Below are 14,112 nucleotides of genomic sequence, written 5' to 3'. Positions count from 1 at the left end.
TTGGGCACTAGTAACAGACGTGATTGATTATATGTTAATGAATATGAGCTGTATCTCTCTGGGCTTCAGGTTGCATATTCCAGAAACACTGATACTGGGACAGAATGAGAGAGTATGTGAGAAAGTATTATGTAAAAGTTCCCTAGGGAGCTGTGGTAGCTTCGTCGTAAGAAACTGCACTGCAATCCTGAGGGCACATGGTTCGAATCCACTAGCTGTTCCACTGAAGGATGGACAGTCACCTCTCGTGCATTTCACTGCCTCTGAAACGCCTCTGGAGGGCCAGCTGTAGGTTGGTTCCAACTTGATGTCACACAACGATATAAACAAGGTACAGATAGCCACAGGGGCTAAGCAAAGAGCATTTAGGAATGAAGCAGGACTGTGTGAGACAGTAGGGAACGGTGGGGACTGTGACACATTGTTGTTGTCAAGTACTCTAGAGTTGAAACTGACACATAGCTGACCCACCAATGGATTTTCAGAGGCAGTAGATCACAGGGGAGGAGATTACACATCTTTCTCCTGTGGAGCAGCTGGTAGATTTGAACCTCATGCCTTGGGGTGGCAATGCAGTTCCTTACCACTAAGCTAGCAGAGCTTAGCTATTTCTTCAGTGAGCTGTTTCACCAGCTGTGCTTGCTCTGTAGGAATATAGATGCAGTATTGCCAGGCCTTCTCATGTTGCCAGAGATGATGGCAGTCTGCACTTTAATATAGAATGTCCTTACTTTTCAGTTCTCAAACTGTGATCTACACAGAGCATCACTGTGGTCTGTAGGAGCCTACTGGCTGTACTTTGCTACAGGAAAGCGCCTGAGGAGCAGTAGCGCTGCTTCTCTGCGGACGGCCCAGCCTGACCCTACGTGTCTTTTCGTTTCCCCTCCTGTCATTGCCATCCCACACACAGGGTGTAGTGTCTGCAAATACAGGCCACCCGACCGCTGACTGGCTCCCTGTGCTGCTACCTCTGCATCTGGATCCTTTCTGTACCTGCAGCCTGATTTTCTCTTGTCCAAGATCTTAATCCCTCAGAATTCCTTAGGGCAGGCATCTTCTCTGTCAGACATTGTCTGGGCTCCACATGTGTATTTGAGATGAGCATATTATGTTTACACAAACACCGTTTTAGGGGTGCTCCGTCTCTGCAGTCAGGTGCTCTGGCAGCATCCGGCAGGAGAAAGGGCCGGGCTCACCTGGTGCAGGTGACTTTCCTGCCATACCTGAAGTGAGTAGAATCTGATACTGCTGCCTGAGAATCTTCAGTTGCTGGGAGTACAGAAGGGCTTCTGCCCTTCTGGTTTTTCAGCATATAATGGTTTGGCCTGTCCGGTTTGCTATTCAAGGGAGCATTAGAGTCACTGAAAAGATTCCCAGAAACTTTCTGTCCTTGGTGTTGGTGGCACTGGTTCAGCTGAATTGAATGGAGCCTTTTTAATGGCCCTCGTCTGGTTTATTCCTTTATTGATTCATTCAACAAATGTTTCCTGAGCTGTTTGGGCCAGGCATTGTGCTGATTCTGGGCATCTACTGTATAAAAAGTCTCTGTTTCAATGGAACTTCCCAGTCTAGTAGGAGAGATAGATGCTGACAAGAAACGCAGGGAAAGGGTGGGGCAGTGTTTAATGAGAGGATTTAAGCTAGGGGTGACCAAGGGTCACAGGCAAGTGTTGACGAAGGAAAGACTTCTCTAGGTGTTCCTTTTTATGACAAGAGTTCGACCTGGAAAATGGAGAGTTGATTCAGTGTTTGCGTAGCTGGAGAGATTTCTTACCAGCCTTAAATTAGCTTATGTTGAGTAAATGCAAGGGATGGAATGTCTACTCAGTGGAATCCCCAAGGCCACTCAGTGACCCTCACCAAACATCCTGCCTACTGGTTGCTCTCAGCATGCTGCTTCATCTAGCTAGAAGGTGGAGAGTAAGCCCTACTCAGGTGAAGGTCACTTCATGACATATAAGGGAGCTCTGGTGGCCTAGTGGCAAGAAGCTGCATTGCAATCCCAAAGGCATGTGGTTTGAAGCCACCAGCCAGTCCGTGGGAGAAAGGTGGGCAATCTCTCCCATGCGATCAAGTGCCTCTGAAAGCCCACTTGAGAGTCAGCTATGTGTCGGTTCCGACTCTACGGTACATCACCACCACAACATGACATATAGATATTTGTATATATATAATTTTTGTTGTTGTGTTGTTGTTATGTGCTGTTGAGTCCCTTGCGACTCATAGCAATCCTATGTACAAGAGCCCTAAACCTTGCTTTATCCTGTGCTAATCTCACTGTCTCCAACACACATACTCCTATTACCCCAATTACTGAATCCATCTCATCGAGGGTCTTCTCTTGTGCTGTCCTTCTACCCTCCCAAACATGATGTCTCTCTCCAAGGACTGATCCCTCCTTGCATTATGCCCTAAGTATGTCAGATGAAGCTTCAGAATCCTTGCCTCCAAGGAGGAGCCCAGTTTCACCCTCTCAAGGGCAAATCTGTTTGTTCTCTTAGCAGGCCATGGCATATTCAATACTCTTCTCCAGCACCACAGCTCAAAGGCATCAATTCTCTTTCTATCATCTCTAGTCATTGTCCAGCTCTCTGATGCATAGCATGCAATTACTAGGACGATGGCCTGGATCAGAAGCACCTTAGTCTCCAACATGACGTCGTTGCTCTTTAGTACTCTGGAGAGGTCCCTGACAGCTAACTTTCCCAATGCAATTCTTCTCTTGATTTCCTGGCTGCTGGTACCAAGAGTGTTGATTGTGGAGCCAAGCAAACGAAAACTATAACAATCTCAATCTCTTCACCATCCATAATGATGTTGCCAATTTGTCCAGTTCGGAGAATCTTCATTTTCTTGATGTTGCGCTTCAATCCATATTGAAGGCTGTAGTCCTTGATCTTCTGCAGCAAGTGCTTCAGGTCCTCAGTTTCAGCAAGCAGAGTTGTGTCATCCCCATAACACAGGCTGTTGATGAATCTTCCACCAATCCTGATGCCACATTCCTCCTTTTACAGCCTAGCCTCCCAGATGATCTGTTCTGCATACAGATTGAAAAGGTATGAAGACAGAATACATTCCTGGAGGACATCCTTCCCAATTTTGAACCATACAGTTTCTCCTTCTGTTCTGACGACTGCCTCTTGGTTCAAGTATAGATTTCACATAAACACAATCAAATGTTCTGGGATTCCCATTCTTCTCAGAGTCAGCCATAGCTTGTTGTGATCCACACAGTATAAATAAAGCCTTTGCATAGTCAATGAAGTACAGATAGACATTCCTCTGGTTCTCTCTGCTTTCTGCCAAGATCCATCTAACATTAGCTATAATACCCCTAGTACCACAGCCTCTACTAAACCCAGCCTGCACTTCAGGCAGTTCTCTAATGATGTGCTGTTCCAGCAGTTTTTGGATAATTTACAGCAAAATCTTGCTTGCATGTGATATTTGTCCTTTTGTGACTGGGATATTTCACTCAGCATAATGTTTTCCAGAGTCAACCATTTTGAATAATACTGCATGAGTTCCTTGTTTTTCAATGCAGCATAGTCTTCCATTGTGCGAATATACCACAGCTTCTCTAGCCATTTGTTTGTTGATGGGCACTTAGGTTGTTTCCAACTCCTTGCTATTGTGAACAAAGCTGCAGTAAACATGGGTGTGCATATATCTGCTTGGATGTCAGTTATGGTCTCTTTGGGGTATATTCCCAGTAGTGGAATTGCTGGGTCAAATGGTATCTCTATTTGCAACTTTTTGAGAAAGCGCCATACCGCTTTCCACTGGGGTTGCACCATTTTACACTCCCACCAACAGTGAATAAGGGTTCCAGTTTCTCCACAACCTCGCCAGCATTTGTTGCTTGCTGTTCTGTTAAATTTTACTATTTTGACTGGGGTGAGATGATATCTCATAGTTGTTTTAATTTGCATCTCTCTTAGAGCTAGGGATTTTGAACATTTCTTCATGTATTTGTTTGCTAGATAGAATGTCATCTTCGGTGAAGTGCCTGTTCATATCCTGTGCCCATTTTTCTATTGGATTATTTACCTTTATTTTGTTGTGGTGCTCAAGTATTTCATAAATTCTGGATCCAAGTCCCTTATCTGATATGTTATTACCGAATACTTTTTCCCAGTCTGTGGCTTCCCTTTTTACCCTGTTGGAGAGGTTTTTGGATGTGCATAGGGATTTGAGTCATAGAAGATCCCATTCATCTACTTTATTTTCTCCTGGTTGTTTTCAGGATACTTGGAAGACTGTTTATGTTGTGGATTAGGACTTCTAGTGTTGTTCCTATGTTTTCTGTAATGACGTTTATAGTCCTTGGTTTTAGTCCTAGGTCCATGATCCACCTTGAGTTGGTTTTTGTGTATGGATTGAGGTGTGGGTCTTGCTTGAGTCTTTTGCAGATACTTTTCCACCAAAGCATCTTTAAGTTTTGCCATTGGTGGCTTGAATTTGTTTTTCAATTCCTTCAGCTTAAGAAATGCTGAGTGAGTTCGACCCTTTTGATTTTCTCACTCCAGCTCTTTGCTCATCTTTCTGTATATATATGATATATGGTCATTTATCACCCCAACATTTTCATCCCCTCCAGATGGTTTCCTGGGTTGCTGCTATTCCAGTGTAATATATGCCACTACCTGCTTGGGAACACCTGAATCGGAAGACACTAGCCTCATCCTGCCAATCCTATCACCAGAGTGTTCTTGAGACATAGATGTCTCTCCATGTTTTCTCTTGATTTCAGCATGCCTTCCATTACAAAAAACAACAAAATAACCAATACAGAAAATAATGTGCTCCCCAAAGGGTTAAAGTACCGAGACTAGAGCCCGACAGATTGTAATCTGACTCTCAGATCTGCTCTGTTTGGTCCTCATGGTGCATAAAAACAAAGTTTGTTAGGTGTCAACATTTAAAACAAAGTTAATACATACTCTCAGATCCCCACATTGTCTTATATGATGGGAAGTTCGCATCTTCTACCAAATTCTGCACAGGATTCTGCAGGTAACTTTGCAGAAGCAGCCTCCTTCAGCCAGGCCATGTGTGTGCCATTAAATCCACTCCGTCTCCAGCCCTTTACTAAGGGCTGTTAGCTGCTGTCACATAGCAGCACCATGTACCTGAGTCAAATCGCCCCATAGAATTGTCTTGGGTAAATTCTTCATAGAAGGGAGCTCTGGTAGCTGAGTGTAAGGAATTGTATTGCCAGCGCAAAGGCAAATGGTTTGAATCTACCAGCTGATCTGCAGGGGAAAGATAGACTTCCTCCAATGTGATTTACAACCTCTGAAATCCAACTGGAGGGTCAGCTATAAGTTGATTTCAGTTCCAACAACAACAACAGTCTTCACAGAATCACATCACAGGTCTTTTTCCACCGAGCTGCTGGGTAGGTAGGTTCAAACAGCCTCCCTTTCAGTTAGCAGCCTAGTGTTGAACTTTTTGCCCCACCAGGGCTCCTTATAGTACATTTACATTAGTAATGATCTGTGATGAAATTAGGCCCCTTTGGACCTTGTTTTGTGGTATGATTTTGCAAGAGCTCAAGCAAGCCTCTGTGAACACTACAGAACATTTTCCTACAGCACACACATTTTCATGCTGAGGTTGGTGTCGCAAGAATTAAACCCAGATATCATTAAGGCTCAGGGATTTGCATTTTCCCCATTGAATGGTTTACTGAGATTGTCGTAGAATTGCACGTAGGTGTTAGAAGCAGTGCAAGGAGATCTTGTGCCCTTTCCTCCCGGTTCCCCCCCATGGCAGCACCTAGCATCTCCCTGAACTCCAGTACAGCATCACAGTCAGATTCTTGACATTGATACCCTGGGGCCACAGTTTTATAAATGCAAACTGTAAAAGGTTATAGTGGCATCTGAAGGGGCCCAGGTCTTGTACTTGTTGAGTGCTCAATTGCTAATAAAAAGATTGACAATTCAAATCCATATAGTGGCTCCATGGGAGAAAGACTTGGCAATCTGCTTCTGTGTAGATTTCAATGTAGAAAACCTTACAGGGTAGTTCAGTTCCATCCCATGGCATCACTGTGAGTCCGACTCAGCTGAATGGTGCCCGACAGCAGCACCGTGTTGTCCCCGCCACTTCACATACCCACTTTTATTGAGTCCTGTATGGGGAGGGAGCATGGGGACCATTCATTGTGGTAAATACTGAAATGGAAAATGCCATGAGGGAAGAAATGGCCAAGCAGGTGAAAGTACCAGCTTCTAACTTCCAGGTACCCGGGTCCAAAATAGAAGCTTATTGTCTTCTGGTGACCACAATTGAGATTCGGGAAGAGTGCAAGGTGACTCCTGTATGTGACTTGTTTGACAATAGCACCGTAAGACCTACCTTCTTCCTTCCCTGTGAGCGAGAACAGTCTCCTATTGTTTCCTGTCTAACTCGGATGTGGTTTGATCAGACTTGTTTTAAGTTTCTTGGTCTTTTTTAACCTACTTTCTCCTTCCCGTAATTTGTAGATAAGTTACTGGTATTGCTTCATTTTTACCAGCAGACCTTTCACAAAACCAAACCAAAATTGAAGAGAGAGAAGCCGAGGGGAGAGCACAGTCATTTGAAAGGACTGTAATTTAGGGTTAAATTTAAAACACATCAGCATGCTCAGATAAATGTCTAATTGAGATTCGCTGTGCATTAAAATCATATGGTTCCTGCTAAGGGATAATTCCTGCTGTAATTCTAATGCAGAACAGATAGTGTTTCTTGTCTGGGGAAATAGAGTAAGAAGAAACTAATTCTGAAACTGCGAACATCTCATTATTTTTGCAGAATGTATGTGTAGATTAGACTGTGAGATTCGCATCATTACCTGTAGATCCTTTTTTATTTTCATTTTCTCCTCACCTGTTGATTCTTTCACCGTTCCTTTAGCAGATGTCTGTGGTGTGCTTGTACTAGGAGACCGGGTGCTGCTCTGTGCCCAAGAAAGATGCCATCCTTATCCTCCCAGGTGCATCTTGACCCAGGAGGATGGGACTTGTATCTTGACTGTCACTGCTCAGTAGACCCATCTCAGCCTTGGTCACAGAGGAGACTTGCAGGAAGGTACCACTGAAAGAGGAATGCATAGCGGGGTCAGAAGATCTCTTCAGATTTTCTTTATGGTTCTCAGAACAGATAGAGTTTCAAGCATGGCTCCCTGGGTGCCACCTTCTCTTTGGCTCAGAGGCAGGATTTGAGGGAAGGAAGACTGAGGGAATTCTTGTTAGTGCTGTTCCACGTCTTACCAGTGACACAGGTGTGGGGAATGATGGGCTCTGGCCAGACTCTGGGGATCACATCCTGGCTCCTGTGTGACTGGAGCCTTCCCTCTTTGGGACCTGCCTTCTGAGGCGGGCAAGCCGACTCCCATGGAAGCACACAGAGCTGCCCTCAGGGCAGGATTGATGCTGAGGCCAGAAGGGTCACTCCTCCTGCCTGTGATGGGGTCATTCCCATTGCTGACAAGTCTGCTTAGACCAGACCAGAACGATGTCCAGAGGGTTTTCAAAGGCTGTGACCTTTCATAAGATTACCAGCTCTTTCTTCTGCAATACTTTAAGGATGGGTTTGAACTGCCAACCTTTCAGTTAGTAGCCAAGTGCATAACCTCTTTTGCTGGCATGTGGGACTCCAGCAGGCCTAACGGGACTGAGGAGAGCAGCAGCAACAACAGCAGCAGCTCTGCTAGTAAACCCTGTCATTTATTGGCAGTCACTTCGGAACCTCTGTGTGTATTCTGTATCCCCTGACTCAGCTGGCCCCGGCTTTCATCTCTGGGAAGTGCAGATGCTTTTGACATGTTCAAACAGTTAATGTGTGTTTATGTGGTTGGCTGGCTGTGAATTGATAATGAAGGTGACAGGATTCTGGGGCAGGAAGCCTCACTTGTCCCATAATGAGAACATTGACCTTCTGACTCCATACTTTAACTTAGCCCGTTGGGCTGGTCTCTGGGTGATTCTCTGGAGAGCCAAAGAGAAAGAAGCACCACTGCTGTCAAGTCAATTCCATTTCAGGGGACCCACTGGACATTTCTCCTTAGGGTTTCTAAGATTGCAGCTCTTTACAGATGCAGACATCTTTCTCTCAAGGAGAAGTTGGTAGATTTATACCACTAACTTTTTGGTCAGCAGTCCCGCGCTTAATTTCCTGTGCCACCAGGATCCCCAGGAGAGTAAGCACACCCATAAACTGTCATCCATCCTTTTTTGCATGCCATGTGTCATTCCAAGTAGCTGGACCCTCTGCAGAGCAGCATCCTGCCCCCGGCCATGGTATCGGGGTCTCCTTCTCCTGGCTTATGTGCCTGCAAACCCACAGCATTCATCTCTGGCCCCAGGTCTCCTACTGCTGCTACAGGGTTGACTTTTCAGCCTGGGCTTTCATCCCGCATGAGCCAAGGCTCTTTCCCACGCACCAAGTGCATCAGGCAGTGTCACCTTCCAGTGGAGGTTAGAGTTTGCCATTGTCCTTCAATGACCCTGACCTTAGGAGACCCTGTTAGTCAGTGCTGCTGCTTCCCAAGAGCCCCAGATCACCTTCCTGAAGAAATGGGAATAGGCTTTTGAGAGAAGGCTAGTTACAAAAACAGAAAGAAAGAAATAGATTTGTAAATCAAGGCCCTTACTTGGTGTGGTGGCCAGTATTGCCACAGAATAGCTCTCAGATGTGCATTTTCCTCTGTGCATGCCACCGTGGTCTATCCGCCATGGAGTGATTACCTCCATGGAACGGGAGCTTCAGGGCCCTGTTACCACCTGCAGAGGTATTCAATGCTCTAGCTTGCTCAGAAGAAAAATTGATGGAATCAAAGAAAATTCACAGTGCAGACATGTTCCAGATGTGAGGGAGGGCACTGTAGAGGAGAAACTGACTGGAAACAATTTCCACCCCTCTTTCTTCCAGAGCACAAGTTGGAATTAGCCAGCTGATGTGAGTGGGCTGTCACTCCAGGAGGGAACAGCCCCCAGCCAAGGTGGCCAGGATCCATTGGAACATGTGCCAGGGGTGGTGGCAGCAGGTCAACTTGGCCAGAAAAGACCAGGGGCCCTAACGACCTCCTTGGAAGAGTCAGCAGAGATGAACAGCGGGCACAGTGGGTGGTGTGGGTAAGAGAGGAAGGCCCTCTGACTCAGAGCCTAGTTGGCTTTTCAGAAGTCTGTCCTGCAGCCTGCCACAGAGCGGACTGGGGCGGCCCCAGGGCTGGAGACCGCTCCATGATGGGAGATATATCACACAAACATGCTGACTGAGCCCTTCAGGCCTGCACTGGGCCATTCGTCACTTCTTCCAGGTTTCAGCAAAAATTAACACCATGCAGGGTAGGAGGCAGGAAAAAGGGGTGCCCAGCACTTCTCGTATCTCTGCCTGAGGCATTGCTAGTTTTTATTATCACACTGGCCCACCTAGGCACTTAAGGGAGTGAGTTTGTTGAATTATTTTTAACCAGAGTCTGAGTGCCTTGAAGCTGGATCAATGTAACAGTACTATTCTTGAAGAAACATATCCAACAGATACTTCCTGGGCACGTGCTGTGTGCCAGGCACTGTTCTCGGCATTTCAGTGAGGTGCACCCAGATAGAAAGCAAAACGCCCTGAGGCCCAGGACTTGAGTTCTCACAGAGGAACAAAGAACGATTGGACGACCAGAGACCACAACACACAGTAGAAAGGGAGATACTCTCAGGAAAAGCAGAGAAAGGAGATGGGTAGATGCCATTCCTAATAGGGTTAATCCCATTGGGAAGGTGACATATCAGGTGAGACAGTGTACCCTGTTAATACCACAGAATAACAGCTGGGGCAGAAGATCAGCAGTACACAGGCCCTGAGGTGGAACATCCCTGATGTGCTGGAAGAAAGGTGAAGCCGTGTGGTGAGGGAAAACATGGGAGGAGGAGAGGCCAGGAAGAGAGTGAGGGTCCAAGGAAGGACTTGGGTGTTTCCACTGGGGTAGAACTCACCTTATGTTCCCATCGTCCACTGTGAAGGTTGGTTATCTTGAATTAACAAGTCTCTAGATTTTATACCCTTAGTGAGAGGCACAGTCTGATTCAGCTTTAGTGAGACAAGAATGTCCAGTCTTGACCAGAACTGGTCTTCAAGCAGGATGTCTGGTTCTGCTCACTACAGAGAGGCTAAGGGGCAGTTCCTGGGTCAGCTGCCCTCCACAGGCATTTCAGCAGAATTACTGACCCATAGGGGTTCGGGGTGGTGGTGGGGAAGGGTGGTCACTCATTTCATGACTGAGAACAAGAATGGTGGTAGTCATGTAACTGTCATCCCTGGGGGCTTCCCTGGAGGAAGTGGACCTGGGCCTGAGTACTAATTGGCTACTTGCTGAGATACTCAAACCTGACCCCAGGGTACCCCTAGTCAGATTCAAAAGTTTTGTGGACAAAGAAAATTACCACACTATACACTCCTATTCACTCTATAACATTGTTCTGAATGATTCTTTAATTTGACCAAGTCTTTCCCTTTGTGGAGCTACATTAACTAGTAAGCACTGACTATATGCTAATCCACCTTGCCTGCTCACCCTTCTTCACACCTTCCCACCATTGCTGATTGGGTACCTACTCATCCCAGGCAGGGCCTCTGCTGGCCATTGGGATACAGGGTGCACCAGACAGACAAGGCCTATCATGATATTCCAGTGGGCAAAACAGACCCTGAGTCCCACGTGGCACATGTGGTCTGTGAAGGCAGCTTTGGAAGGTGACAGGGAGGAACAGTCATAGACATTTGAAAACTGAAGGATAAGGAGTGAGCACTGTGAAGAGAGTAGGTGGGGAGAGATGGTTGCTGGGGTGGCCAGGGCTTGAAAATGTCAAGTCAGAAGCCTGCGATGGTAATAAAATGAGGATGCCAGAACAGAAATGAAGCCAGTGTGCAGGAGGTGGCCTGGGCCAGCAGGAGTAGGGACTCTTGCTTCCTTTTATAGAAGGTAAATGTATCAAGTGTAGGCAGCATGGGGACAGTCACACCTGATCTCTGTTAAAGTCACAGAGAAACAATCTTTATCATCCAACAATATTGAACCAGTTGCATAAGGTTGGATATGCCTCTGCGATGCCCCCCCCCCCCCCATCCGCTTCTACTAATTCCATCACTAACTGTACTGCTCTACTACTGGGCCTGATACCTGTTGCAGTAATCACATAGAGTTCGCAGAACTATGTTCTGAGTTCGTTGTCGGCTCACAGACTTTACTCACAGTTAAGGGGTCTTTAGGGAGATAGGTTGGAGAGTAAGGGAGGCAAAGAATATCACACAGTGCAAGTCCAGGTTTAGTCTAGCAATCCTAAGCCAGATTTGTTGTTGTGTACTGTTGAGTCAGAACTGACCTATAGCTCACCCTCCAGTGGGTTTTCATAGGTATATAATCTCACAAGAGGAGATTGCCCATCCTTCTGCAGAGCAGCTGGTGGATTCAAACTGTGTCTCTTCGGGATTGCAGGGCACCTTCTTGCTACTAGGCCACCAGAACTACTTAACAAGGCACAGTTCATCAGTTAGCGACAGTCTGGGTTTAGTTCAGCAACAGAAATGCAAAAAAGTCTCTGGTTTCAACAATTCTCTAGCAACCTTTATCTCAGAGCAGTTATAAGTCATATTTTCCTTCAGTCATATGACAAGCAAAGCCTTTAACTGTAGCATAAATTCAGGATTACACCTTGCCACAGTCTCTTAACAGTGATGCCCCAGTCTCCACCCTCTCTCCACCCAGTCACCAGGGCACCTTACATTGTAGAAAGCGCTCTCTCTCACTCGCGCTCTCTCTCTCCCCCTCCCTCCCTCCCTCTCTCTCTCTTATATTTGTCCCACAGTTGTTGATGACTTGTAAGACCATGCCCTCAGCAGGGGCTGTTCCAATGGGTAGAAGAGACAACTTTTAAAAGTTCTAACATCACAGTTTGAAGTTCCCTAGTCCTGCTAATTAGGCATTTTCCTTCAGCCTTGCAGTAAGCTTGGGTGAAGGACCATGGGCTCCATGGAACAGCAGTCCCAAGTCAACTCTGTCTCATGTCAATCTCTGGTTGTCCTCTGAGGTGGCAGCTGCTCTCATTTAGGCTCCAGTCTTGACTGGTGCAGGGATATCTGATCCGAAGGACTCACACTAACTACCCTCTCTGTTTCCTCTTCTTTGCTGGTAGTGAGATTCCCAACTTTACTGCCAAACTTGCTCCATTTAAACTTGGTGAAATGGGGAAAAGTGATCAATCCCACAACGGTTATAGTTTATACACACCCTATGTAAAATTGCCACCCACTCCACTCATGTGGTAGATTGGAAGAAGGAGTGGCATCCACTTCCTAAATAACATGCCTCTGGAAACTATGAACTTAGATAAATGTCAGTAGTTGCAGAGGGGCTTCAAGCCTTTTGTTCACAGGGTTGCTGTGAGTCATGCTCAACTCGAAGGCAGTCAACAACAACAACAACATGTGGTAGAAGTCAAAGTCGATGACTAGGAAAGCCATTTTGAAAAATAAGTACCACAGGCAACCTACTTCTGCCAATATCTCACTCAGTGTTCATAACAAGCAGAGACCAGGGTGCTACTTGTAGTCCGTATTCTGCCCTGAGGAAGCGAGGGTCTAGGAGGTGACATGGTAACCAGCTGTCACCCAGCTGTAGAGATTGCAAGCATCCAGCCTTAAGTGTTATGCTGTTTCTGTGCCCTGCCTTTGGGCCCTCACCAGCAGTGATGGCCAGTTCCAGTGTACCCTGAAATATGGAGTTGGGGACCCTGGGCTGAATATCATCCATATTTCATAGTTAGGTCATCTGAGAAAGTACTGGCTTATGCTTGGTTGAAGTAGTAGAAGATTTCTGATGGAAGAGACATTTTCGGTGCTCTTGAGTCTTTTTTTTTCTGTTGTTGTTTTTCTGTACCATTGAATCAGATCCAACTGTCACAGGAGGAGATTGCCACTTCTTCTCCAGTGGAGTTTCTGATGGATTCGAACCACGGCCTTCAAGATTGCAGCACAGCTGCTTGCCACTAGGTCACCAGAGCTCCCTTGGTGCTCTTGAACCTTATGTAATCTGTTAATCCCATACCATGTATTACTGATTTGATCAAGGCGGAGTGCTGTGCATCATGGGCACAGAGAAGGTGGCCCGAGTTTGGAGGAGGTAAGGGAGCTGAGGCTTGTCTCCATAAACCTACTGATGCCCCAGAAGTTGCTTTCTAAGAATAAATCACAGTCACATCTTGATAGCACCTGCTATCTGCCACAGAGCTAGTGTGCTGAGTGCATGAGACATAGGCATCCTGTGGGCCTGATACAATTCTAGATAAATGGGCACTTCCTCATTGATGCCTCTGCTGCCATGATGCTCCCTGATAATCAGCCAGTCCACGGATCTTGTTAATGGAAGTGGCCTGTTACCTCTTCATGTTTCCCCACACGCTAGATTTTCTTTTCCCCATTCCACTTGGCAGTTCCTTGCGATTGTGCATTCTGGCTGCGTGGCTGGGCTTGGGTTCAGCAGCCCCAAATTACTCACAGCTTGGCATGTAGCAAGCACACCCATGCATCACTCTGGAGTTTACACTGTCAGATAGTTGTTTGCTGATCACCTCGTTCTGGAGTGAGAACAGGGTCGCATTATACCAATTACCCATTCTGCTTCACTTTGCAGCCAGTTACAAAGCCTTGTGTTACTACTCCTTTGGTTAAAATTTGGCACAAGCCTGGGCCACTGTGACCGCCTGTGACTTTTGGTTAATACAGTGCTCTGTATATAAGAAAATTGGTAAAATGATTACATGTTGTGGGTAGTTATTAGCATAGTCATTGTCAGCCCAGAGGGACCTCAGGTAGATTCCATTGGTACCGATCCGGCATAATCATCGTTAGGTCACAGGGACCTAAGGAGGGTTGTGTAAACTTGTCTGAACTTTTGGTCTTATTAGCATGATATGAACATGGCTAGGTTTCTATGTTACTACTTTAAAAGCTGCTCTGATGTTGGACAACTCAGCAGGTGCTTCCTGCAGGAAATTATTATTTGAGATAGTGTAAGTTATGCGTGGGCACCAAAGCTAGACTTCCTGGACTCAGATCCTGCCACTCCTTCTC

At 46.2% G+C, this 14,112-nt stretch overlaps 1 protein-coding gene across 1 annotated transcript in view; it reads left to right on the top strand.

Moving 5' to 3' along the window:
- CLEC16A (C-type lectin domain family 16, member A) overlaps positions 1 to 14,112 on the top strand; it is a 262,635-nt gene that overhangs the window by 50,530 nt on the left and 197,993 nt on the right. The gene's annotated exons all lie outside the window — the stretch shown is intronic.

This window comes from Elephantulus edwardii, unplaced genomic scaffold (assembly GCF_000299155.1).
Source record: "Elephantulus edwardii isolate Elephantulus edwardi_28Jun2011 unplaced genomic scaffold, EleEdw1.0 scaffold00162, whole genome shotgun sequence".
Classification (NCBI taxonomy): Eukaryota; Metazoa; Chordata; class Mammalia; order Macroscelidea; family Macroscelididae; genus Elephantulus; species Elephantulus edwardii.
Note: the sequence above shows the minus strand (reverse complement) of the source record. Positions and strands in the feature narration are given on the sequence as shown.